This window comes from Oryctolagus cuniculus, chromosome X (genome assembly GCF_051225735.1).
Source record: "Oryctolagus cuniculus isolate XC-2025 breed Fujian yellow rabbit chromosome X, ASM5122573v1, whole genome shotgun sequence".
In the NCBI taxonomy this organism is placed as follows: domain Eukaryota; kingdom Metazoa; phylum Chordata; class Mammalia; order Lagomorpha; family Leporidae; genus Oryctolagus; species Oryctolagus cuniculus.
In genome coordinates this window covers 130,977,734-130,998,977 of record NC_142888.1, presented here as the reverse complement: position 1 = coordinate 130,998,977, position 21,244 = coordinate 130,977,734, and positions in this window count along the sequence as shown.

Below are 21,244 nucleotides of genomic sequence, written 5' to 3'. Positions count from 1 at the left end.
TTAACTAGGCTAGATTTCCCAGGTGCTTGGTCAAATATTACCTACATGTTGTTGTGAAGGTAATTTTTAGATGTAATTAATGTGGATGGGTCACATCCAATCAGTGAAGGCCCTAAGAGAAAAGAAAAAGGAAGGAATTAATGCCTTTAGGTGAGCTTTGGACTCAAACTGCAATACAGTAACTCTTCCATGGGTCTCCAGCTTCTCAGCCTAACATGCAGAATTCTGACTTGCCAGCATCTACCTCCTAAGAGCCAATTCCTTTCTCTCTCTCTCTCTCTCTCTCTCTCTCCCTCTCTCCCTCGCTCTCTCCCTCTCTCCCTCTCTCCCTCTCTCCCTCTCTCCCCTCTTTCCCTTTCTCTGATTCAATTGGAGCTATATTGATCTCTTCTACTGGGATCCTGCTTTTCTGGAAAGCCCTGATCCATACAGGGAACATCAGCAATGAGAAAAGAGACAAAAAGCCACTTCTCCATCCAGGACTCTCTCTGGAATGAGAGGCCTGATTTGGAATTCAAGCTTCACTACTTCTGTGTCTTTAAACAATTGAATTAAACTTTATACAGATATATTTACTTGTCTGCATAAATGAGGTAAATAATAGAAATCATTATTTGCATTACTGCTACAATCAAAGAATACAATGCTGATTACATTATTGAGCATTATCATAACTCAGAAAATACTATTTATTGTTATAACATTGCTTTATTTTTTTCCCAAAGAAAACAATGGGAAGCAATTGAAGAGTTTTGAGCATGGAAGTAACCTAATCAGATCTGTTTTTAAAAATATAATTCTGGCTACTATGTGAGTAGTGCATAAAGGGAAGACAAGAGCTGATGCAAAGAGACTAATTAAGGGGGCTGTTGGACTAACATAGGGGAGATAATAGTTATAATTGTTGGAGTCCTGAATCCATTCGGGTCCAAGACATCTCCCCTACTCTTTCCTGGCATCAGGAAAACAAACGCACAGAGGCACTGTGCACCTGGAGAGCCTCACTGTCCCCACAATTTGTCCCAACTGCAAATCAGGGAAGCATCCTGGGCCTCCTGGTCCCTATCATTGCCCCAGCAATGAATCAGGCAGCCCTGTGTCAGGAACACCTGTATCACAGTATCTGGTATCCTTTCCAGCTGCTCCAGCCCGCATCCCACATCCCTCTGTTCAGCCACTCCACCTCATCTCCTACCTATCTCCCTCCCCCCTTGAAACAAGTTCCTTATAAAACCCAGCCCTACACATGAACCCTGAGCTCCTCTCCCTCTGAGGCTGCTCCCAGCAGTTCTTCACCCTAATAAAACTCTTTCTTTGCTCAGTGTGGCCTTTGTTGTCGTTCTTGGTCATGGAAAACCTTAACAATAATTTTAACTAGAATGTCAGTAGAAGAGATAGAAGTATAAAGATGTGAGACACATTTTAAGGGTCAAAATGTTATTGATTTGACTTCTGCTCATGAGTGTGACAGAGTAGCAATTGGTAGACACATGTTCTTACAGAGAACAGGAATAAGAGCCCATTAAAACATGAGAATAAGATCAGTTTAAAATTATTGGCTAGATACCGAAATGGTCAAGACTTGAAGGAGAGGAGAAAACCATGCAAAGGTGAGCAGATATTCTGCAGCTGCTTTAATTATGTCTGGACATTTGCCAACTCCAGATGCACGGCAAGATGCTGAGAATCCATGCTTAACTGCAAAACCCCAGCAGAGCGCAAAGCGGTCACAGAACTTGGAGAAACAAAACTGGAGACTTAAAGAACCAGGATTTCAACCTGGCGGGGGAGGGTTCTGTCCCACTGCTATCTTTCCTGAGACTACACTGAATTCTGAAATTGGACACGGTATGAAGCTGAAGGACTAACCAGAAAGGCTTTCTAAAACAGAGAGGAAGTTTTTACTCCTTTCTTGTCTAGTGAGAAGAAACCAAAATAAAAGGTATTCCCATTGGAAAGGCAAGGGCAAACTGTCTTTATTGGTAGGCAACATTTTGGAGGTATAAAATCTGATAGAATCTACCAAAGGAGCTACCATAACTCATAAGTGAGTTTAGCAAAGTTGCATGATACAAGGAGAGAAAGATTACAAAAGGGCATCAGAAACATTTTTGGGATGATGGATATGTTCATTTTATATATACCTCTACCCCAGACCTTCTTGACTACAGTTATCTAGTCCTTTTCCCTATATGCCTTTGGCTAGGCCATTGACCACTGCTCAGAAATTTGTGTATATTTCCACCCTGGGCCACTTCTCCTTCCACATAAAATAGATGACAAGGTACATCTCTCAAAGCTTTGCCCACTAGAAACATCTTTTCTTCCCTACTGTATTTCAGGGGAATCCTTGAATGGCTATGTCGGAATGTAGTTGTTCATTTCAAGCTCATATTCCAATACCAGGCAGACTTCTCTATAAACCAAGATCAGGCTTTTTTCTGCTCCTTAATCTAGTCAAAGGCTGAACTTGTGAGCTGAAGGAGTGGAACTTGTGTAAGTGGAGCTCTGACCTATTGCACATGTAACTTATTCACACCTCTGTCTCTGCCCAGGTTATATTCCTGATGTACCATTTCCATCCTACAATGGATTGTTGAAAGGCAATCTGACTTAGATTTGATAGTTCTGACAGAAACCAGCCCAAAACAGGAAGACCCAGACACACAATCACTTGGTGTTCCATAGTAAACTATTGTCTCTACCAGGGTCCACAAACACATCAAAAGCTATCTCTAGATAAGCCATATAATTAATTCTCTGGTATAGGTGGCATGGCTCTATTGCAGAACTCTAGGGGCTTCTGTGACAATTCTCCCATGGACATTGGCCTCAAACCGTTTCTCATCACTAATACCTCTGATAGATAACAGAGAGTCTGTCATATGACTTGGTTCAAGAGCTGCTTGCACTACAGTGCTCTTTGCCTTCCTCAAAGCTCTCAGCCTTTTGGGTCATCTGATATATGCAACACAGCATTTATCTTAGGGGTGGGATATTTTCCCCCCAGAATGTAAAGGGGCCTGACAGCTGCCCTGTTTCCTTTTTTGTGGTGGGGAAAGCAGGATTCAGTGTTTCCTCTTTGTTTTTATTTTGGAGGGGATATGCTGGCACACCTCTAATGACTAGACCCCTGAAAACTTCACTGAAGTAGCAGATCTATTAATTGGTATGGGGTTTATCTTCTACCCTCTGGAGTTCTTGTGTCATCCCAAGGCCTCCGGTGTGCTAGTTGCCTCTTATCCATTCTGTCTAATTAGAATGATGGTGCCAATATAATGTATCTGAGTGATGTTCTTCAGGACATTCTGTCAGCCTAGATCTTTTATGAATACATTACAACTGGGGATATAAGAATTAACTGCCTTGGCTGGCGCCATGGCTCACTTGGCTAATCCTCCACCTACGGCGCCGACACCCTGAGTTCTAGTCCCGGTTGGGGTGCCGGGTACTAGTCCCAGTTGCTCCTCTTCCAGTCCAGCTCTCTGCTGTGACCCGGGAGGGCAGTGGAGGATGGCCCAAGTGCTTAGGTCCCTGAACCCGTATGGAAAACCAGGAGGAAGCACCCGGCTCCATTAGGGAAGTGAACCAAAGGAAGGAAGACCTTTCTCTGTTTCTCTCTCTCTCCCTCTCTGTCTAACTCTGCCTGTCAAAAATAAAAAAAAATAAAAAAAGAATTAACTGCCTTGGAAAAACTGCAAACAAATCTCCTGCCCAGTAGTTCTGACCTTCTCTTCTAATTGAAAAGGAAAAATACACATTGGCCAAATTAGTTGCTGTATACCATGTACCTGAGATTTCATTAACCTTCTCTATCAAAATTTGTTACTGCTGCTGTGATCTGAACTACTACTTAGTGAAACCTGGTGCAACTCATATTCATTATCCAGGATCCATCTGGTTTCCACATAGGTCAGACTGGTGAATTGCAGGGAAATATCATGGAAACATCCTTAAAATCTTTAAGGGTAGAACTAATTTCCCTTATCAAGATTGAAATATTGTTTTTTGTTTACTATCTTGGCTGCAGGCAGGCATTCTTAGAGGTTTCCACTTGGCCTTTCTCACTATGATAGCTCTTGTAACACAGATCAGGGACTCAATGTTCAGATCACTATAACTTTCAAGTTCATAAAATCTAATTGTGCACTCCAGGACCTGAAAGGTTATGATTAGATGGGTTTATGGACTCAGCAGGTCCATTGAGAAGTGTACTGAAGCCAGTACTTGATTGATTACTTGATCCTCATAAGCCTGCAATTCAAAACAAGAAGGGTAACAATGCTTAGGTCTTTTAGTATACATGTTCATCTGGACCTGTGTCTAATAGTCCTTGAAATGTCTGTGTACCATCCTAGCTCCCAAGAATACAGTCACCTGAGTAAATGGCTGGGAAATCCTTTGGGGGAAAGAGTGGGGTTATAATCACAATATATTTTCCAAGACTGTGTTTCATGGGACTTCCTCCTTCAGATCTGGGCACTTATTTTGTCAGTAAGTTATAGTTCTGAAAGTTGGCTCAGGTATAAGACCTGAGCAAAGCATTATGAATTTTTCACTTGAGAAATAACCCTTAGGTTTCTGTTCCTGCCTTCTTGCCTTTGGATTACAGATGTGGAATAGCACCCTTCCTGGCTGCTCATTGATTTTTCCTTGTTCTGTAAATACAATTTTTCTACCAGTCAAGCTCCCTTAGCTACCCCTTGAACCCTTCCACTTAATTTCATAGCCTGGATTCTGGTCTGCTACTTGGTCTCCATTGCTTTGGGGCACCATCATACATATTGTTAATAGCCATCTTCCATAAACTGAATGTATATGTTTTCCCCAAGTTCCTATGTTGAAATTCTAATCCTCTGTGTGATGGTATTTGGAGATGGCACAAGCCACCCGTGATCTAGAAGTGGTATGATGAATGCGGCATGTGTACCAGACATAAGAAGCCTTGCATGGGGCCGGCGCCGTGGTTTACTTGGTTAATCCTCTGCCTGCGGTGCCGGCATCCCATATGGGAGCTGGGTTCTAGTCCTGCTTGCTCTTCTTCCAGTCCAGCTCTCTGCTGTGGCCCGGGAAGGCAGTGAAGGATGGTTCAAGTTCTTGGGTGCCTGCATCCGCATGGGAGACCAGGAGGAGGCACCTAGCTCCTGGCTTCAGATAGGTGTAGCTCTGGCCGTAGTGGCCATTTGGGGGGTGAACCAATGGAAGGAAGACCTTTCTCTCTGTCTCTCTCCCCTCACTGTCTAACTCTATCTGTCAAATAAATAAAATAAAATAATTTTTTTAAAAAGCCTTGCACTGCAACTCTGTGATCTGTGCAACCTCTTCCTTCCTGTTTTTATGTTTTTACTTCTAAGCCAAGAGGTGCTCCATGATATCTGGGGCTAGTTCAAAGTAAGGCTCCACTGCTCTGCAGGACTTCACTGTCTACATCACAGTCCCTCAACACTGAATCCAAATCCCAGGCAAGCTCTGCCCAAGGGTCAACTTTGGCTGGAAGATCAGGCTGCCTTCCCCACACATGCATACTTTCTGCCCCTGGACAGCTCTAAAGACCAGTGTCCAGTGTCCAAGAGGCATCAGGGCTAGGGCCATCTGACAAACTGGCTAAATAAATCTCTTTTAACTCCTTAAGGGTACCACACTCTGTACTCCCTCATCCGGGGTCTGGGTGATTGGCGATTGTGCACTCGCGGTCATACCAAGGCCAGTAGGGCAACCCCTGTCTATCACATCAGGAGGAGGAACTGCAACAAAAATCCAGGGCACACAACACTGAGCCAAAAGCGGCAGCTGGAACCATTTATTATCCTAGAGCGCCACCTGGCGAGCAGTATGGGCACAGCAGCAAGAGAAGCCCTGCTGAAGGTTATTTCCTATTTGGGTTGCCATTTCGCTTCCTCGGAGTGCAATCCCAGTAGTCATTGCAGTCTGGGCTCGCGGCTTGAGAAAATGGCGATGTTTGCAGGCGCAGTCAAGACAGCCACACACTCTTGAAGGCACACAGGATCCAGGGTACAAACGCAGAGGCACAAAAACACCTGCAGCAAGCTCGCAAAGGCGCACATGCGCATATGATGCTGGTACCCCCAAGCCTGATAAAAACACAGGGCTGAGATTCTGTATTTGCTACCCAACTCCCTGGGAGCCCTGTAGCTACTCTGCTCCATCTCGTTTGATTCTTCCATCCATGTTGCCAAAGATACTGTGAGAGCTCTATTGCTGTAGTACCGACGCGTGAAAAACACGAGCATAAAAAGAACTAGTAAAAAAGAGCTGGATTAGAGTTTCAACCAAGACATAAGGTCCCACCTGAAGTGCCCCGCCCACTCTTGAATCTAACCCACTGATTCCTGGAGCGCCTTGAGGACCCTGGCTGTGGAACCAGCCTGTGCCTACACCCACTAGCGTGCAGTTGCCTGGCTGCATCCAGCCCAGAGGACCCCACAGCCCCTGAGGCACAGATGCTGCCCAGCACGTACCCCAGTGCTAACGTGGCCACTGTTGCCCACTCATCCCAGCCCACCACCCCCTGAGACACCCACAGCAGAGGGGAGACAGCTGGAACATTAAACAAGCTTTATTGAACAGAAACACTGCAGCCATTGAAGAGAAGGGGCGATGACATAGAGGGTAACTCCTGACAGTCACTGGAGGCCATGGTCCCTGGGCCTCCCTCCTCCAGGGTTCCTCATTTGCCCTGCATATTGGGGCCTTTCCGTCTGGTTCTCCCTCAACCCAGGGCAATATCAATGCATCCTGTGACCGCAAAATGGAGGAAGGGAAGGGGGTGCCAGAAAGGCCACCAAAAACACACCAAGTTAGCCTCTAACTAGAGCACATGCCTAAATCATCTCTCCAAACCAGCATCGAAACCCCCACTCCCCACCCCGACCCCCAATTCTGCCGAGGCCGGGTCCCCCATTGCATCCTTGAGGTCTGCTGACTACAAGAACCCCTTCTACCTCGGCACGCAGTCAGGATCAGACCCCATCGTCAGACTCCCTCCCACAACTGTCTGCAACGCCATTACTCTGGAGCCCTCCCTACTCTGACCTAGCAAACCTAGAGACCCTGACTCCTGCTACCCACCCCTGACCCCCATTTAGGAGTCCTCTCCCACCCCACCCCACAGCCAGAGCCCCTCCCTCTTGTAAGTTCTAGCATTTCAGGATATTGGGGTGTACTCTTCCTAAACTGAGAAGCTCACCCAGGCACTTAATGCAGCCAGGATGGTGGGGCAACGGCATAATTTGACAAGTACCGGAGACAAGTTTTGTTGAACGTTTCCCTTTATTAACAAGCACTCATTTAAAGGGCAGGCAGAGGGGACGTAGCTAGTTCAGGGCAACACTCATTCTATCGGTTACGTAAAGCTGATATTGGTGCCCCTATGCTTCTCTAATCAGCTTGAAGGTCACATAGCCTAGTAGCCTGCCACATGGTCCTGATGGGCCTGGGTCACACCTGGGAGCTGTTTAATCGATTGGCAATTACAAGGCCCTTCAACAGGGAGCAGGGGGTGTGGGAAATGTGCCTGCGGCTCCTGTCACCTGCCAGCAGTCAGACCATCCCGGGGGCCATGGAGTGCATGCCCTCCTAACCTCCTGCATGGGTTGGAAGGCAATCGCCTCTCCAGGCATAGGGTCACCCACGGCAAGTCACTTGCTCCTCTGCAGCCAGAGCCACCCCACAGCTAAGAGCCCTCCCTGCCCAGATCCCTGCAGCCAGAAGTACCCAACTCCCCTCACCACAGGTGCGCTACCAGGACTCCCTCTGGTGCCCACTGCCTACAGGGATAGACATCCACACCGTCTCCAGGGGTCACTATGGAGGTGTGGCCCTAGTAAAGCCCCCCAGTCCCTTGCTCCCTTTCTCTGACTCTGTGGCTGTCACGTCCCCAGGCTGGGAAATACCACCTGAAGGCCTTTTGTGTTACTTTCATCTCTTTCAGCACTACTTTATAATTTGGTTAACGAAATGCTTGAGTATTTTATTCTTTTTATGCTATTGGCATTTGAATTTTTTCATAATTTATTATCCCAGTTGTTTATAATTAGTTTTTATAAATGGAGATGATTTTGTTGACGACTTTGTATGGTGCTAGTTTGCTGTATATTAATTCATTGTGTCTAACAGCTTTTTGATGAAGCTTTAGTTTTCTGACTATAATATCATTTCATCTGCAAACAGAGATAAATCTATTTATCGTTTCTAATCTGGATGTTTTTCAATTTCTTTTTCTTGCCTAATAGCTCTGGCTAGATCTTCCAGTACTGTATCGCACGGAAGTGTTGAAAGTGGGTGTCCTTGCCTTCTTTCTGATATTACAAAAAGAGCCTCAAATCTTCTACTATTGAATATATTGTGGTGTTTTCATGTATAACTTTTAGTATATTCAAATAGTTTCCTTCTATTCAGTTTGCTAAATGCTTTTCTATAAGGAAATTGTCAAATGTTTTTTCTGTGCCAACTGAGATGATGATCATGTGGTTTGCTCTTTCATTCTGTTCATAGTGTCCACTTCATAGATCAATTTAATATGTTGAACTATTTGTGCACTCCAGAAGTCAATTCCATTTTGCCGTGGCGTGTAATCCTTCTACTATGCTGTTTACTTGGGGGAGTATGGATGGTGGGTGTGTGGCCTTTAGAGCCTGGTTTCTGCTGCCCCTTTGGTATCATTGACTGCCATGGGGCACAGGAAGCCAAATGTGGAGGTACCACGGAAGGCAAGGCCACAGGTGGTGCTCCAGAAAGCAGAGCATGGAAAGTTTACAGCAGGGTGAATCTCCTGTGCAGCCCCTGGGTGGGCATGTGCTAGGACACAGGGATTTAGGGCTGAGGGAGAAGGTGAGCTCCCAGTCTGAAGCCACAGGTCACTAGGGAACTCAGTGATAATCTAGGCTGACAGTCAGCCCTGATAGAAAGAAATCTACCCCCACCATGCCTCTGACATCGGAAACTAATGTACTTCGGAAGCTGTTCTCTTGTTGCAACAGGAGTCATGGCTGTCAGTGAGGTACTGGGAAGATAAGGACCTGTGGCTTTCTGCTGTTAAACAGGAAGACAGGGGCCGGTGCTCTGGTGCAGCAGATTAAAGCCATGATCTACATATGGGCACTGATTCGAGTACCTCCTGCTCCCGTTCCAATCCAGTTCCCTGCTGATGGCCTGGGTAAACAGTAGAAGATGTCTCAAGTGCTTGGGCCCCTGCACCCTTGTGGGAGACCTGGAAGAAGCTCCTGCTCCCTCTCTCCCTCCCCCTCTCCCTCCCCCTCCCCCTCCCCCTCCCCCTCTCCCTCTCACTCTCCCTCTCTCTGCCTCTGCCTCAGCCTCTCTGTAACTCTGCCTTTCAAATAAATAAATAAATATTTTTAAAAACCTGGAAGACATGAATTCGAGGTCAGGCAGTATCAAATAAAAGCACATTCTTAACGTTGATAAGGGAATGCATTATTCCAAAGGATTAATACAAAGTTGTGGAAGGGACTATTCCAGTAAAAGGAAGGGTCTCTGGAATTACGAAAGATAAAATATCCAAGGTGTCAAGGGTTAGACAATAGGGTCTGTCTTTTATAAGGAGGAGTAAGCAAAGCTGGAAAGAACTGACTAAGAAGACAAGAGATGCAAGGGTAATGTGACAGGATCACAGTACAGAGAACTTTTACTTTGAGACCCCAGCCTCCTTTAAGGAGAGTTCATCTGTTGGCTCAGGCCAAGGGATGGACCAAATTTCAGAAGCCTTGTGGAATGAAACAGACTTAACCAAACATTGGCTAACAAGCATTTTGTCCAAGTTGATCAGTAGGGACAAAACAATCAAGTAAACGTTTCTGAGCAAGGAACAGGGATTTCCAAGAACCTATATTTGGCTGACCATAGGTAAATATGGAAGGCATCCTTGAGTCATGTGGCAATCGGTAGTTCCTCGTGGTAAACCTTTTTCCAGAAAACAAGGGATAGGGAAATAAAAGAATTTCGTAACCTTTGGTGTTTTTCAGAATCAAAGGGCACAGATAAAGCTCAAGATGGCCAGTCTCTATCGTGTTTATCATGATTGATATTTATCATTGCTGAATAACAGCAGGATCATAAGTCGCCTGAGTGTGACAAAGCAGAGTCTAAGAGTTTCCTGATGACTCCTGGTGTTCCCCCTGCAAAAATCATTGAACCTTTTTGTTAAGAGGTAGTGACAGGAGATGGTGCTGTGGTGTAGTAGGCTGCTCCTCAGCCTGTAGCACCTGCATCACATATGGTAGCCAGTTCAAGTCCTGGCTGCTCCACTTCTTATCCAGCTCTCTGCTGTTACCTGGGAAAGCAGTTGAGGATAGCCCAGGTGCTTGGGCCCCTGAACCCACATGGCAAACCTGAAAGAAGCTCCTGGCTCCTGGCTTTAGATTGGCCCAGTCCAGCCATTATGGCCATCTGGGGAGTGAACCAGCAAATGGAGGACCTTTCTGTCTCTTTCCCTCTCTCTGTCTGTGACTTTCCTCTCAAATAAACAAATAAAATCTTCTTTTAAAGAAAAAGAAAAAAGAGGTAGTGACAAATATCAGTAGTTTTAAAATCCAGCAGGTCAAGCATTTGAAAAGAAGGATGCCTAAAATGGAAGATGACAATACTGACATAAAAGATTGTATTAAATTATAAGGGGCTTTGACTATGTAGTACTACTTGTTCAGGTTTTTTTTTTTTTTTTTTTTGTCATGGTATTTTTTTTTTTTTTTGACAGGCAGAGTTAGACAGAGAGAGACAGAGACAGAGACAGAGAGAAAGGTCTTCCTTTTTCTGTTGGTTCACCCCCTAAATGGCCGCTATGGCCTGCGCATTGTGGCCAGCGCGCTGCACCCATCCAAAGCCAGGAGCCAGGTGCTTCTTCTGGTCTCCCATCGTCATGGTATTTTTAAGTCTTGGGTACTTCTCATGATCTACTCATTTTGCTACATTTATAATCCATTTTCTAGAGAGAAATCCAGCCCATTAAGAGTTCATTATGGGTCCGGTGCTGTGGTACAGTGGGTAAAGCCAAAGCCTACAGTGCTGGCATCCCATATGGGCACTGGTTCGAGACCCGGCTGCTCCACTTCTGATTTAGCTATCTGCTATTGCCTGGGAAAGCAGTAGAAGATGGCCCAAGTCCTTGGGCCCCTGCATCCCTGTGGGAGACCTGGAAGAAGCTCCTGGCTCCTGGCTTCAGATTGGCACATCTCTGGCCATTGTGGTCATTTGAGGAGTGAACCAGCACATGGAAGACCTCTCTCTCTCTGCCTCTCCTTCTCTCTGTGTGTAACTCTGACTTTCAAATAAATAAATAAATCTCTAAAAAAGTTCTAGTTTTTTATTGAAAGATTTCATTTTTCTCTACAGTCACCTCTGTTTTGATGAATAATTTCAAATAAAGATAATTTTTGAACACCAAATAAGCCTTGCCTTATTAGATTTGGCCTGATTACTTACATAAGTGTAGCAAGAATGCTAATTTACCACATAGGGCATTTAAAAAACAATTTATTCATAGATAAATTCACATTCCATATATTCACTCATTTAAAAACATACTTCTGTGGTTTTTAATATGATATTATTAATTCAACATTAGCTTCTTATTAAAATTTTCTGATCATATATTTTTATAAGAACATAACTCTCAAATATGACACCTGATTATATCAAATAAAAACAAATCTGGCATTGTATAGGGAGTCAATTTTTTTTTTTGACAGGCAGAGTTAGACAGTGAGAGAAAGAGAGAAAGGTCTTCCTTCCATTGGTTCACTCCCCAAATGGCCACTACGGCCGGCATGCTGTGCCAATCTGAAGCCAGGAGCCAGGTGCTTCTTCCTGGTCTCCCATGTGGGTGCAGGGCCCAAGCACTTGGGCCATCCTCCACTGCCTTCTCGGGCCACAGCAGAGAGCTGGACTGGAAGAGGAGCAACCGGGACAGAATCCGGCACCCAACCAGGACTAGAACCAGGGGTGCCAGCGCCACAGGTGGAGGATTAGCCTAGTGAGCCGTGGCGCCAGCGTGAGTCAGTTTTTAGAGACTTGTAGTAGGGAGAATGTTCTAATCTCAGATGTCTTTAAGCATTCCAAAATCAAACACAAACAAGCTTTTCTTTTACAAGATATGGAGAGGCAGGATGAGATAAGCAGAAAATTGTAAGGAAAGATTCTGGAATAGGAAAGAGGAATGACCAGAGGAGCATGAGAGGAAAAATGTTTCTCTATAGTCAGCTGATTGCCACAATAAGCTAATGAGGGCAGATGTTCTGCATTTCAGTGCTTGCTCAGGCCTGCAAGTGAAGCAGAGTTCAGGGGCCTGTAGGAAGGAGAGAAGCCTGACTAAAGTGTATTTAAGACTACATAGAGGGTAAGAAATGAGCAGTTGTGAACACTTGATCAGTCCTTCTGTTGTTTAATGTAGACAATTGTAAACACTATTAGGGATAGAATAATAGTCACTGTGATGTTGAAGTTAGTCCAAATAGTTTTCAGGGGTGAACTGGCCTTTTAAAAAAGATTATTTATTTATTATTTGAAAGGTAGAGTTGGAGAGGAAGGGAGGGAGGGAGAGAGGGAGAGAGGGAGAGAGGGAGAGAGGGAGAGAGGGAGAGAGGGAGAGAGAGAGAGAATCTTCTATCTGCTGGTTCATTCCCCAAATGGCTGCAACAGCTGGAACTGGACCAGTGCAAAATCAGGAGCCAGGAAATTCTTCCGGGTCTCCCATGAAAGTACAGGGGCCCAATCACTTGGGCCATCTTCCACTTCTTTCCCAAGCACATTAGCAGAGAGCTGGATCAGAACTGCTCCACTTTTGGGTTTCGAACCAGCACTCATTTGGGATGCTGGCACCACAGGCAGCAGCTTTATTAGCTATGCCACCGCGCCAGCCCCAAGTGACCTGGCCTGGAAGTTCTTGTGTCATCTGTTAAGCGTCCTGTTGGACTGATAGCCTTTGAGGAATCTTTAGCATTTAATGAAGATAAATCTAGGAATATAATAAAAAGGATAACTATCAAAATGGTTATTAAGGATGAGTTCTGGGGTGAGCCAGTTAAGATTTTTCAATATTGGACCATAAGCATTTTCAGATAGCATAGGGAAGCCCTAGTAATCTGGCAATTTTTCCAGTTAGCAGTCTGTGACAATGGGAAATACTTCTTGGCCACCTGTTCAACCAAGAGTAAATACAGGAAATAGCATTATTATATAAAAAAAGTTTAGCTCTTTAAAAGAGAGAAGACTTAGTTCTCTTAATTTAATCAAGGACATGATTATTATAGACTTGCATGTTTGTGTCCTTCCAAAATTCCTATGTTAAAATCCTACCCTTGTGGATAATATTAGGAGGTGGGGAATTGAGGAAATAATTAAGTTTAGATGAAGCCATGAGAATGCAAAGCATGAAGCGTGCTCTCATCAGACACTGGATTCCCAGGGCTTTGACTTGGACCTCCCAGTCTCTAGAACTATGAGAAGGAAATCTTCATTGTTTGAGCCACTTAATTTAAGGCATTTGGCTATTACACCTAAACTGACTTACAACAATGATAAAATTCCACATAAAGCACCAGGAATTATTCTGATAAAACACCAAACCTGTGCCACTGCCCTACAGTGTATAAAGGTCTGTGAAATTCTGCTATACTTCCTAAGATGCTGTAAACTACTGAGTTGTTATTGTAATCATAACTAGTCTAAATATTTTGCCATCCATAACTGTTGAAATCTTTACTTAGTATATACTAAATTGATCATCTGTATATAAAGATAATTGAAAATGAATCTTGATGAAGAATGGGATGGGAAAGGGAGTGGGAGATGGGATGGTTGCAGGTGGGAGGGTGGTTATGGGGGGGAACCGCTATAATCCAATAGTTGTACTTTGGAAATTTATATTTATTAAATAAAAGTTAAAAAATATTTTGCCATCCACAATATGATTCTCAAAATATTTATGTGTGTTTCAACAAAACATTGTAGGTCCTATGCTTGAATGTCCTGTCTTCTAGGTTAAACATTTTCCAGAGACTCCTAGTGTCTACAACACTTTGGTAAACTATAATTGTGTAAAAATCCTTTACCTGTTTCCTACTTAGATTCAAAAACTGCTTAAAGTAAGTATGAGTTAAAATTCTGTATGTTCCTTTAAACTCTCCTAATTGATGGGCACATGCAGATATCACATGCTAATCCTTTCCAATCCAGGTTTTTCTGTGTTTTCTAACTGACCTAAGGAATATAGTTTTACTTATCTCGGGAATGTTTCATGTTTTCTGTTGCTTTTATTAAGTTTAATTGCTTAAAAGTTTGAATCTTAAAGAAGTTAGCTTTATCTGACTACATCTAGTCCACAGCTTTGGTCATATATTTTCCTTTTTGTAGTTTTTTTTTCCTTTTTTTTTTAACTTTTTTGAGGTGGAGGGAGGGAGGGAGGGAGAGAGAGAGAGAGAGAGGTCTTCCATCCGCTGGTTCACTCCCCAAATGGCTGCAACGGACGGAGCTGCACCGATCCGAAGCCAGGAGCCAGGAACTTCTTCCAGGTCTCTCACGTGGATGCAGGGGCCCAAGCACTTGGATCATCCTACGCTGCTTTCCCAGGCTGTAGCTGGATAGGAAGCAGGGTTGCCAGGAATTGAACCAACACCCCTACGGGATGCTGGCATCACCGGCAGCATCTTTACCCACTATACCACAATGCCAGCCCCCACAGTTTTGGTTAAAATAGTCAGGGCTAACCTACTTTGACCAGCTAGCTGGTTTAAATCTCTGACAATTCTTTAACATCTGAAACTCTAAAACTACTAGATCTTTGAAACTGAGGCTAATGAGACTTATGGTAACCAAGGGATCCCGCAGTGATGCCATGGAAACAGATGAAGCCTCTGTGATGTTCTTAGGAAGTAAATATCTCGAATTTGAGAAAGTGTTGGGACAGAAAACACTTTATGTAAATAAGTGTGGGCTATTCAAAAGGTGAGAGTTTTTTTTTAATTTTTTGATGTTTAAAGAGTTAGGAAGGTAAATGCTTTGATTAGAAAGCTTTTATTATTTATTTTGGGAAATTGAAAAAGATGCACCTATCTTAGACTTTTTTTTGGACAGGCAGAGTGGACAGTGAGAGAGAGAGACAGAGAGAACGGTCTTCCTTTTCCGTTGGTTCACCCCCCAATGGCCACTGCAGCTGGCATGCTGCAGCCAGTGCACTGTGCTGATCCGAAGCCAGGAGCCAGGTGCTTTTCCTTGTCTCCCATGCGGGTGCAGGGCCCAAGCACTTGGGCCATCCTCCACTGCCTTCCCGGGCCACAGCAGAGAGCTGGACTGGAAGAGGAGCAACTGGGACAGAATCCAGAGCCCCGACTGGGATTAGAACCCAGGATGCCAGCGCCGCAGGCGGAGGATTAGCCTATTGAGCCATGGAGCCGGCCGTAAGTTTTTTTTTTTCATGTTAGGAAAATATATGAATGGTTTTCTGGTAAACTTATATGAATAAATTAAAAATGAAATATCAAGGGGCCGGCGGTGTGGTGCAGTGAGTTAAAGCCCCAGCCTACAGTGCTGGCATGTCATATGGGCACCAGTTCAAGTCCTAGCTGCTACACTTCTGATCCAACTCTGCAAATGGTCTGGGAAAGCAGTGGAAGATGGTCCAAGTGCTTGCACCCATGTGGGAGACCTGGAAGAAGCTCCTGGCTCCTGGCTTCAGATCAGCTTAACTCTGGCCGTTGCAGCCATTTGGGGAGTGAAGACCTCTCTCTCTGCCTCTCCCTCTCTCTATTGTAACTCTTTCAAATAAATAAAATAAATATTTAAAAAAAGAAAAGAAAATCCAGTTCTTCTCTTAACCAGATTATTAAGCATCACTCTCACAACTCTTATGTTTTCCACTCAACCTGAGTGTGATATCATTTTATGTTTACCTTATATTTGTAACCTGATATTATCATTTAAATGTAATGTTCATATATTGATTCCTCAAAAGTGAAATGAAGACACTACAATAAAATATTCTTGTAGTAATATGTTGAACAACATTTTAGTATGGAAGGTCCCAATAGCTGATACGAATTTTGGCATGCTTCAGAGAGCCTGTTAAGTAAAATATTACATCCACTTAAAAACAGAAAGCTCCTCCCCCAGGGTATCTTGCATAGTCCTTTCCAGGGGTCCCTGAGACAGTCCCTTCTTTTTATGCAGGAAGCATTCTGCCTGTAGCTGAGGGCAGGCATTTTCAGGGAAGCTTCAGTGTAAAAAAAATATATCTATAGGTGACAAGAGATTTAAAATGGCTGTAGATGAGAGTTTGTTCCAAAAAACAAATGATGCTGCAGCCAGCACTATGGTGTAACAGATAAAGCCTCTGCTTGCAGTTCCTGCATCCCATATGGGCACCAGTTTGAGTCTTGGCTGCTCCACTTCTGATCCAGCTTTGTGCTATGGTCTGGAAAAGCAGCGGAAGGTGGCTCAAGTCTTTGTGCCCCTGCACCAGCGTGGGAGACCTGGAAGAAGCTCCTGGCTTCTGCCTTCGGATCTGTCCAGCTCCAGCCGTTGCAGCCATCTGGGGAGTGAACCAATGGATGGAAGACACACACACTCTCTCTCTCTCTCTTTCCCCCTCTCCCTCTCTCTCTTTTTCCCTCTGCCTCTCTGTGACTCTGCCTTCCAATAAATAAATAAATCTTTTTTAAAAAATAATGCAATTAGCAAAGAAATTTTGGTATTTCTGTGACATCCAATATTTTCAAAGATAACTGAAGAGGTGGGTGTTTGGCCCACAGTTAAGATGCTGCTTAGGACACCTACATCCCATATGGAAGTGCCTAGATTCAACTCCAGGCTTTGCTACAGATTACAGCTTTCTTTGAACGCACACCCTGGGAGGTAGCAGATGATGGCTCAAGTACACAAGTCTGCCACACATGTGGGAGACCCAGATTGCATTCTAGACTCCTGTCCTGTCTAATTTATCTTGGCCCAGCCCTAATTGTTGCAGACATTTTGGGAGTGAGTCAGTAGGTGAAAGACTTCTCTCTATCTTTCTTGTTCTCTCTCACACACATACATATATACACACACGTGTGAATGTAAATGTATGAAAAAGATAACTGAAATTATAACTGATAAATCTGAATGGGGGCCATCGCTGTGGCGTAGCAGGTAGAGCTGCTGCCTGCAGTGCCGGCACCCCATATAGGCGCTGGTTCAAGTCCCGGCTGCTCCACTTCTGATCCAGCTCTCTGCTATGGCCTGGGAAAGCAGTAGAGGATGGTCCAAGTCCTTGGTCCCTGCACCCACGTGGGAGACCTGGAGGAAGCTCCTGGCTCCTGGCTTCACATTGGTGCAGCTCTGGCCATTAAGGCCAACTGGGGAGTGAACCAGCAAATGGAAGACCTCTCTCTTTCTCTCTCTCTCTCTCTCTCTCTCTCTGCTTCTGCCTCTCTGTAACTCTGCCTTTCAAAAATTAATAAATCTTTAAAAAAAACACTGTATGCTGTTGTTGTCTTTTATCAGGCAAAGTAGCACTAAGACATGTCCTGGACAGCAAGAGGCTTCATAGAATTCCTGAAATTTATATTAATATCATTTACATTAATATCACTTAACAACACAAATGTAACATGATGTGTTAAATATCTTTTCTGATTTGACGTTTATTTTTATATTAATATTTTATATTAAAAATTCATAACATACCAAATAAACCTATTAATTCTAGCATTCTTTTTTTAAAGATTTATCTATTTATTTGAAAGGCAGAGTTACAGAGCGGTAGAGGCAGAAAGAGAGAGAGAGAGAAAGAGAGTAGAGAGAGAGAGAGAGAGGTCTTCCATCTGCTGGTTCACTCCTCAAATGACCACGAAGGCCGGGGCTTGGCTGATCTGAAGCCAGGAGCCAGGAGCTTCTTCCAGGTCTCCCATGTGGATGCAGGGGCCCAAGGACTTGGGCCATCTTCTACTGCTTTCCCAGGCTATAGCAGAGAGCTGGAATGGAAGAGAAGCAGCTGGGACTTGAACCAGCACGCATATGGGATGCCGACACTGCAGGCAGCAGCTTTACCTGCTGCGCCATAATGCCAGCCCCAATTCTAGGATTCTTACAAGATGAAAAACCTTTGTGATTTTTTGGAGTTATCTGAGAAATCTCAATGATAGTTTTAAGCACAGAAGATAACACTCAAGATTTTATTTTGGGAGAGCAAAATGTCTAAAGTTGTCAGTTTGAACAGCTGATTAAATAGGATCATGGATGAGTGAGAAATAGTACACATCTGCCTATTTAACAGCAGTTACAGTAAAAAGTTTTAAAAGTAGACACAGAAAGTTATATGAGTGCTTAAAAATTTAGTTCTCTTTTTACTATTTTCTTAATTAATTTGTGAGGCAGAGAGACACAGAAAGAGTGAGGCACAGAGAGAGACAGCTAGTCAGAGAGCTCCCATCTGGTAATTCGCTTCCCAAACTCTCACAAGCACCAGGGCAGAGCCAGGCTGAAGCTGGGAGATTAGAACTCAATCTAGGTCACCCACGTGGGCAGCAGGGCCTAGTTACTGAAATCGATCCCAGGTACTTCAGTGTGAGATACATGCAGGCATCTTAACCACTAGGCTAATTGCCTGCTCCAAAACAGGGAAAGTACAAAATTCTTATTTTGCAATAATACATATGATACTATCTTACACACACACACACACACACACACACACACTTTCCAAACCTAAGACAGCTATGATCATAAAAGGATTTCCTTTTCATTCAGATTTTGTCTTACATTTTGGTAACTCATTCTAGAACACTCATTTGGCTTTAGGACAAAACTGCTCTTTTTCCTTAAAAAAAAAAAAAAGCACACCTTATAGAAAAAACACACCTTATATATTTGGCATAGTTAATTCAGTATAAGCCTGAGATTTTAAGTAACCAAAAGATCATGGAGGCCGGCGCCGTGGCTCACTAGGCTAATCCTCCGCCTAGCGGCGCCGGCACACTAGGTTCTAGTCCCGGTCGGGGCGCCGGATTCTGTCCCGGTTGCTCCTCTTCCAGTCCAGCTCTCTGCTGTGGCCTGGGAGTGCTATGGAGGATGGCCCAAGTGCTTGGGCCCTGCACCCCATGGGAGACCAGGATAAGCACCTGGCTCCTGGCTCCTGCCATCGGATCAGCGCGGTGCGCCGGCCGCAGCGCGCCAGCCGCGGCGGCCATTGGAGGGTGAACCAACGGCAAAGGAAGACCTTTCTCTCTGTCTCTCTCTCTCTCTCACTGTCCACTCTGCCTGTAAAAAAAAAAAAAAAAAAAAAAAAAAAAAAAAAGATCATGGAAACCATTTTCATGGCTGACATGTTACACATCAGACATAATTACTGTTAAAATTCCTTTTTTTTTTTGAATGAGTTCACTTTCATTAATTTTTGGGAATTTAGGAACATTCCTTAATTATCTCTAAATCAATAATAGTGCAACTCCTTAAAGTGAATTTGTCACTAATACAATCATGTGATTGGGGAAAAGAAATATTACAAACAGACAGGGAAATTTGGATTATTTGTAACTTTGATTCTTTTAGTTTAGCCATGAATCAGGCATTAACACAGAAGCACATAACTTACTGGTGAATATAAAAAAGCTGGCTTGGTAGCTTGCCAGCCTTTACATTTTTACCAGGTTTATGTTTCTGTGCACTGGGGCAAGTAAAATTACCTGCTTGATTTGAGACTGAGGCAATCCAATCAACATTTTCAAAAGAGACCTTTAAGATTTTTTTTTTTTTTGGTGTGTAATCTTATGGAGACAGTGAATGAAATTTGGGGTAAGGGACTGACGACATTGATAAAACATACAGATTAATTCCAATTCGGTTTTTCAGTCACAGATGGTTGTTACTGGGGACCCCTGAGCCCCTGGAGAGTCACTGAGACCTGGAGAGACCAAAGCTGTAGTGACTATAGGCAGGTGAAAGATCGGACTTGGAAGGGAAACATCTGCAAAGGGTGGCTAGAGGGATGAAGGGGGTAAATGAAGAAACTCAAGGGAACTGAAGGGAAGGTACAAGCTGATGAAAAGTGTGGAGGATAGAGTGGTTTGAAGGGAGAAAACTTAGATGACCCACTATGGAGAGATCCCAAGTATTACAAAGAGGTTAGTGAAGTTTCTAACTGGCTCTGTTAATAATATTTGAACACATTTGAAAATACTGATATGAGTCAACACTTGAATGGCTAAGTATGTAAACAGCAGGGAAGAAAGGAATGGAGGCCCTGACAGAATGAGACGTGGTCATGGAATTAACATATAATTAAACAGAAGGAGAAAACTTGTAAGGTACCAGAAAATACTCCCAGTAGTTACATCTGCTACACTATCCGTATCTGAGAGCTTAAGAACTTCCTCCCCAACATCTGGATTCCAGGAATCATATCAGTGTCATCGATCTCCAGGTTCAGAGAGGGAAGTGGGCTCTCCTCAATCTGCAGGCTAGAGAGCCAAGGGGACACCCTCATGCAATCTCTGAGGTATGAGAGTGGAGAGAACCACAGCAGTCCTCAATCTCTGGGTTCGGAGATGAGAGAAAGCCCCCCATCCCCAACAAACTCCAGGTCTGGAAAGCTGAGGGTACCCCGTTGCACACTTTCTATGTACTGAAAGAACAAGAAACAAAAGAGGCCTTGGACAAGCTGCAAATAGAAGATTTCGTGGCTAGAAAGAATAAAACTCCTTACTATTACTACTACATTACAAGAGATTTGTGGCTGAACTGGATGAGAAAATGTAACTCACCACCGTGTATCCCAATTTACCCAGCTAGGATGGACACAAAGAATGTGGAAACTCATTTGAATATCTTGGTAAAGTTAAGGGTACAAGGGCCACGGCATGCCATCTTGGATGCAGCACGTTTGACTGTCACATAAAAACAAATCTCATGTCTAGCATTTGTCCAACAGTGGGTTAAACTGCTTCCTGTGACACCAGCATCCCATATAGATGTCAGTTCACGAACTGGCTGCTCCACTTCAGATTCAGGTCCCTTTTAATGTGCATGGGAAAGCAACAAAGGATGGCTTAAGTACTTGGACCCCTGCACTCACGAGGGAGACCCTGATGGAGTTCTAGGCTCCTGGCTTCAGCCTGCCCCAGCCCCACCTGTTGCAGCCATTTGCGGAATGAACTTGCAGATGAAAGAGTTCTCTCTCTTCTCTCTCTCCCTCTCCCTCTCCCTCTCCCTTTCCCTCTCCTTCTCCCTCCCTTCCTTC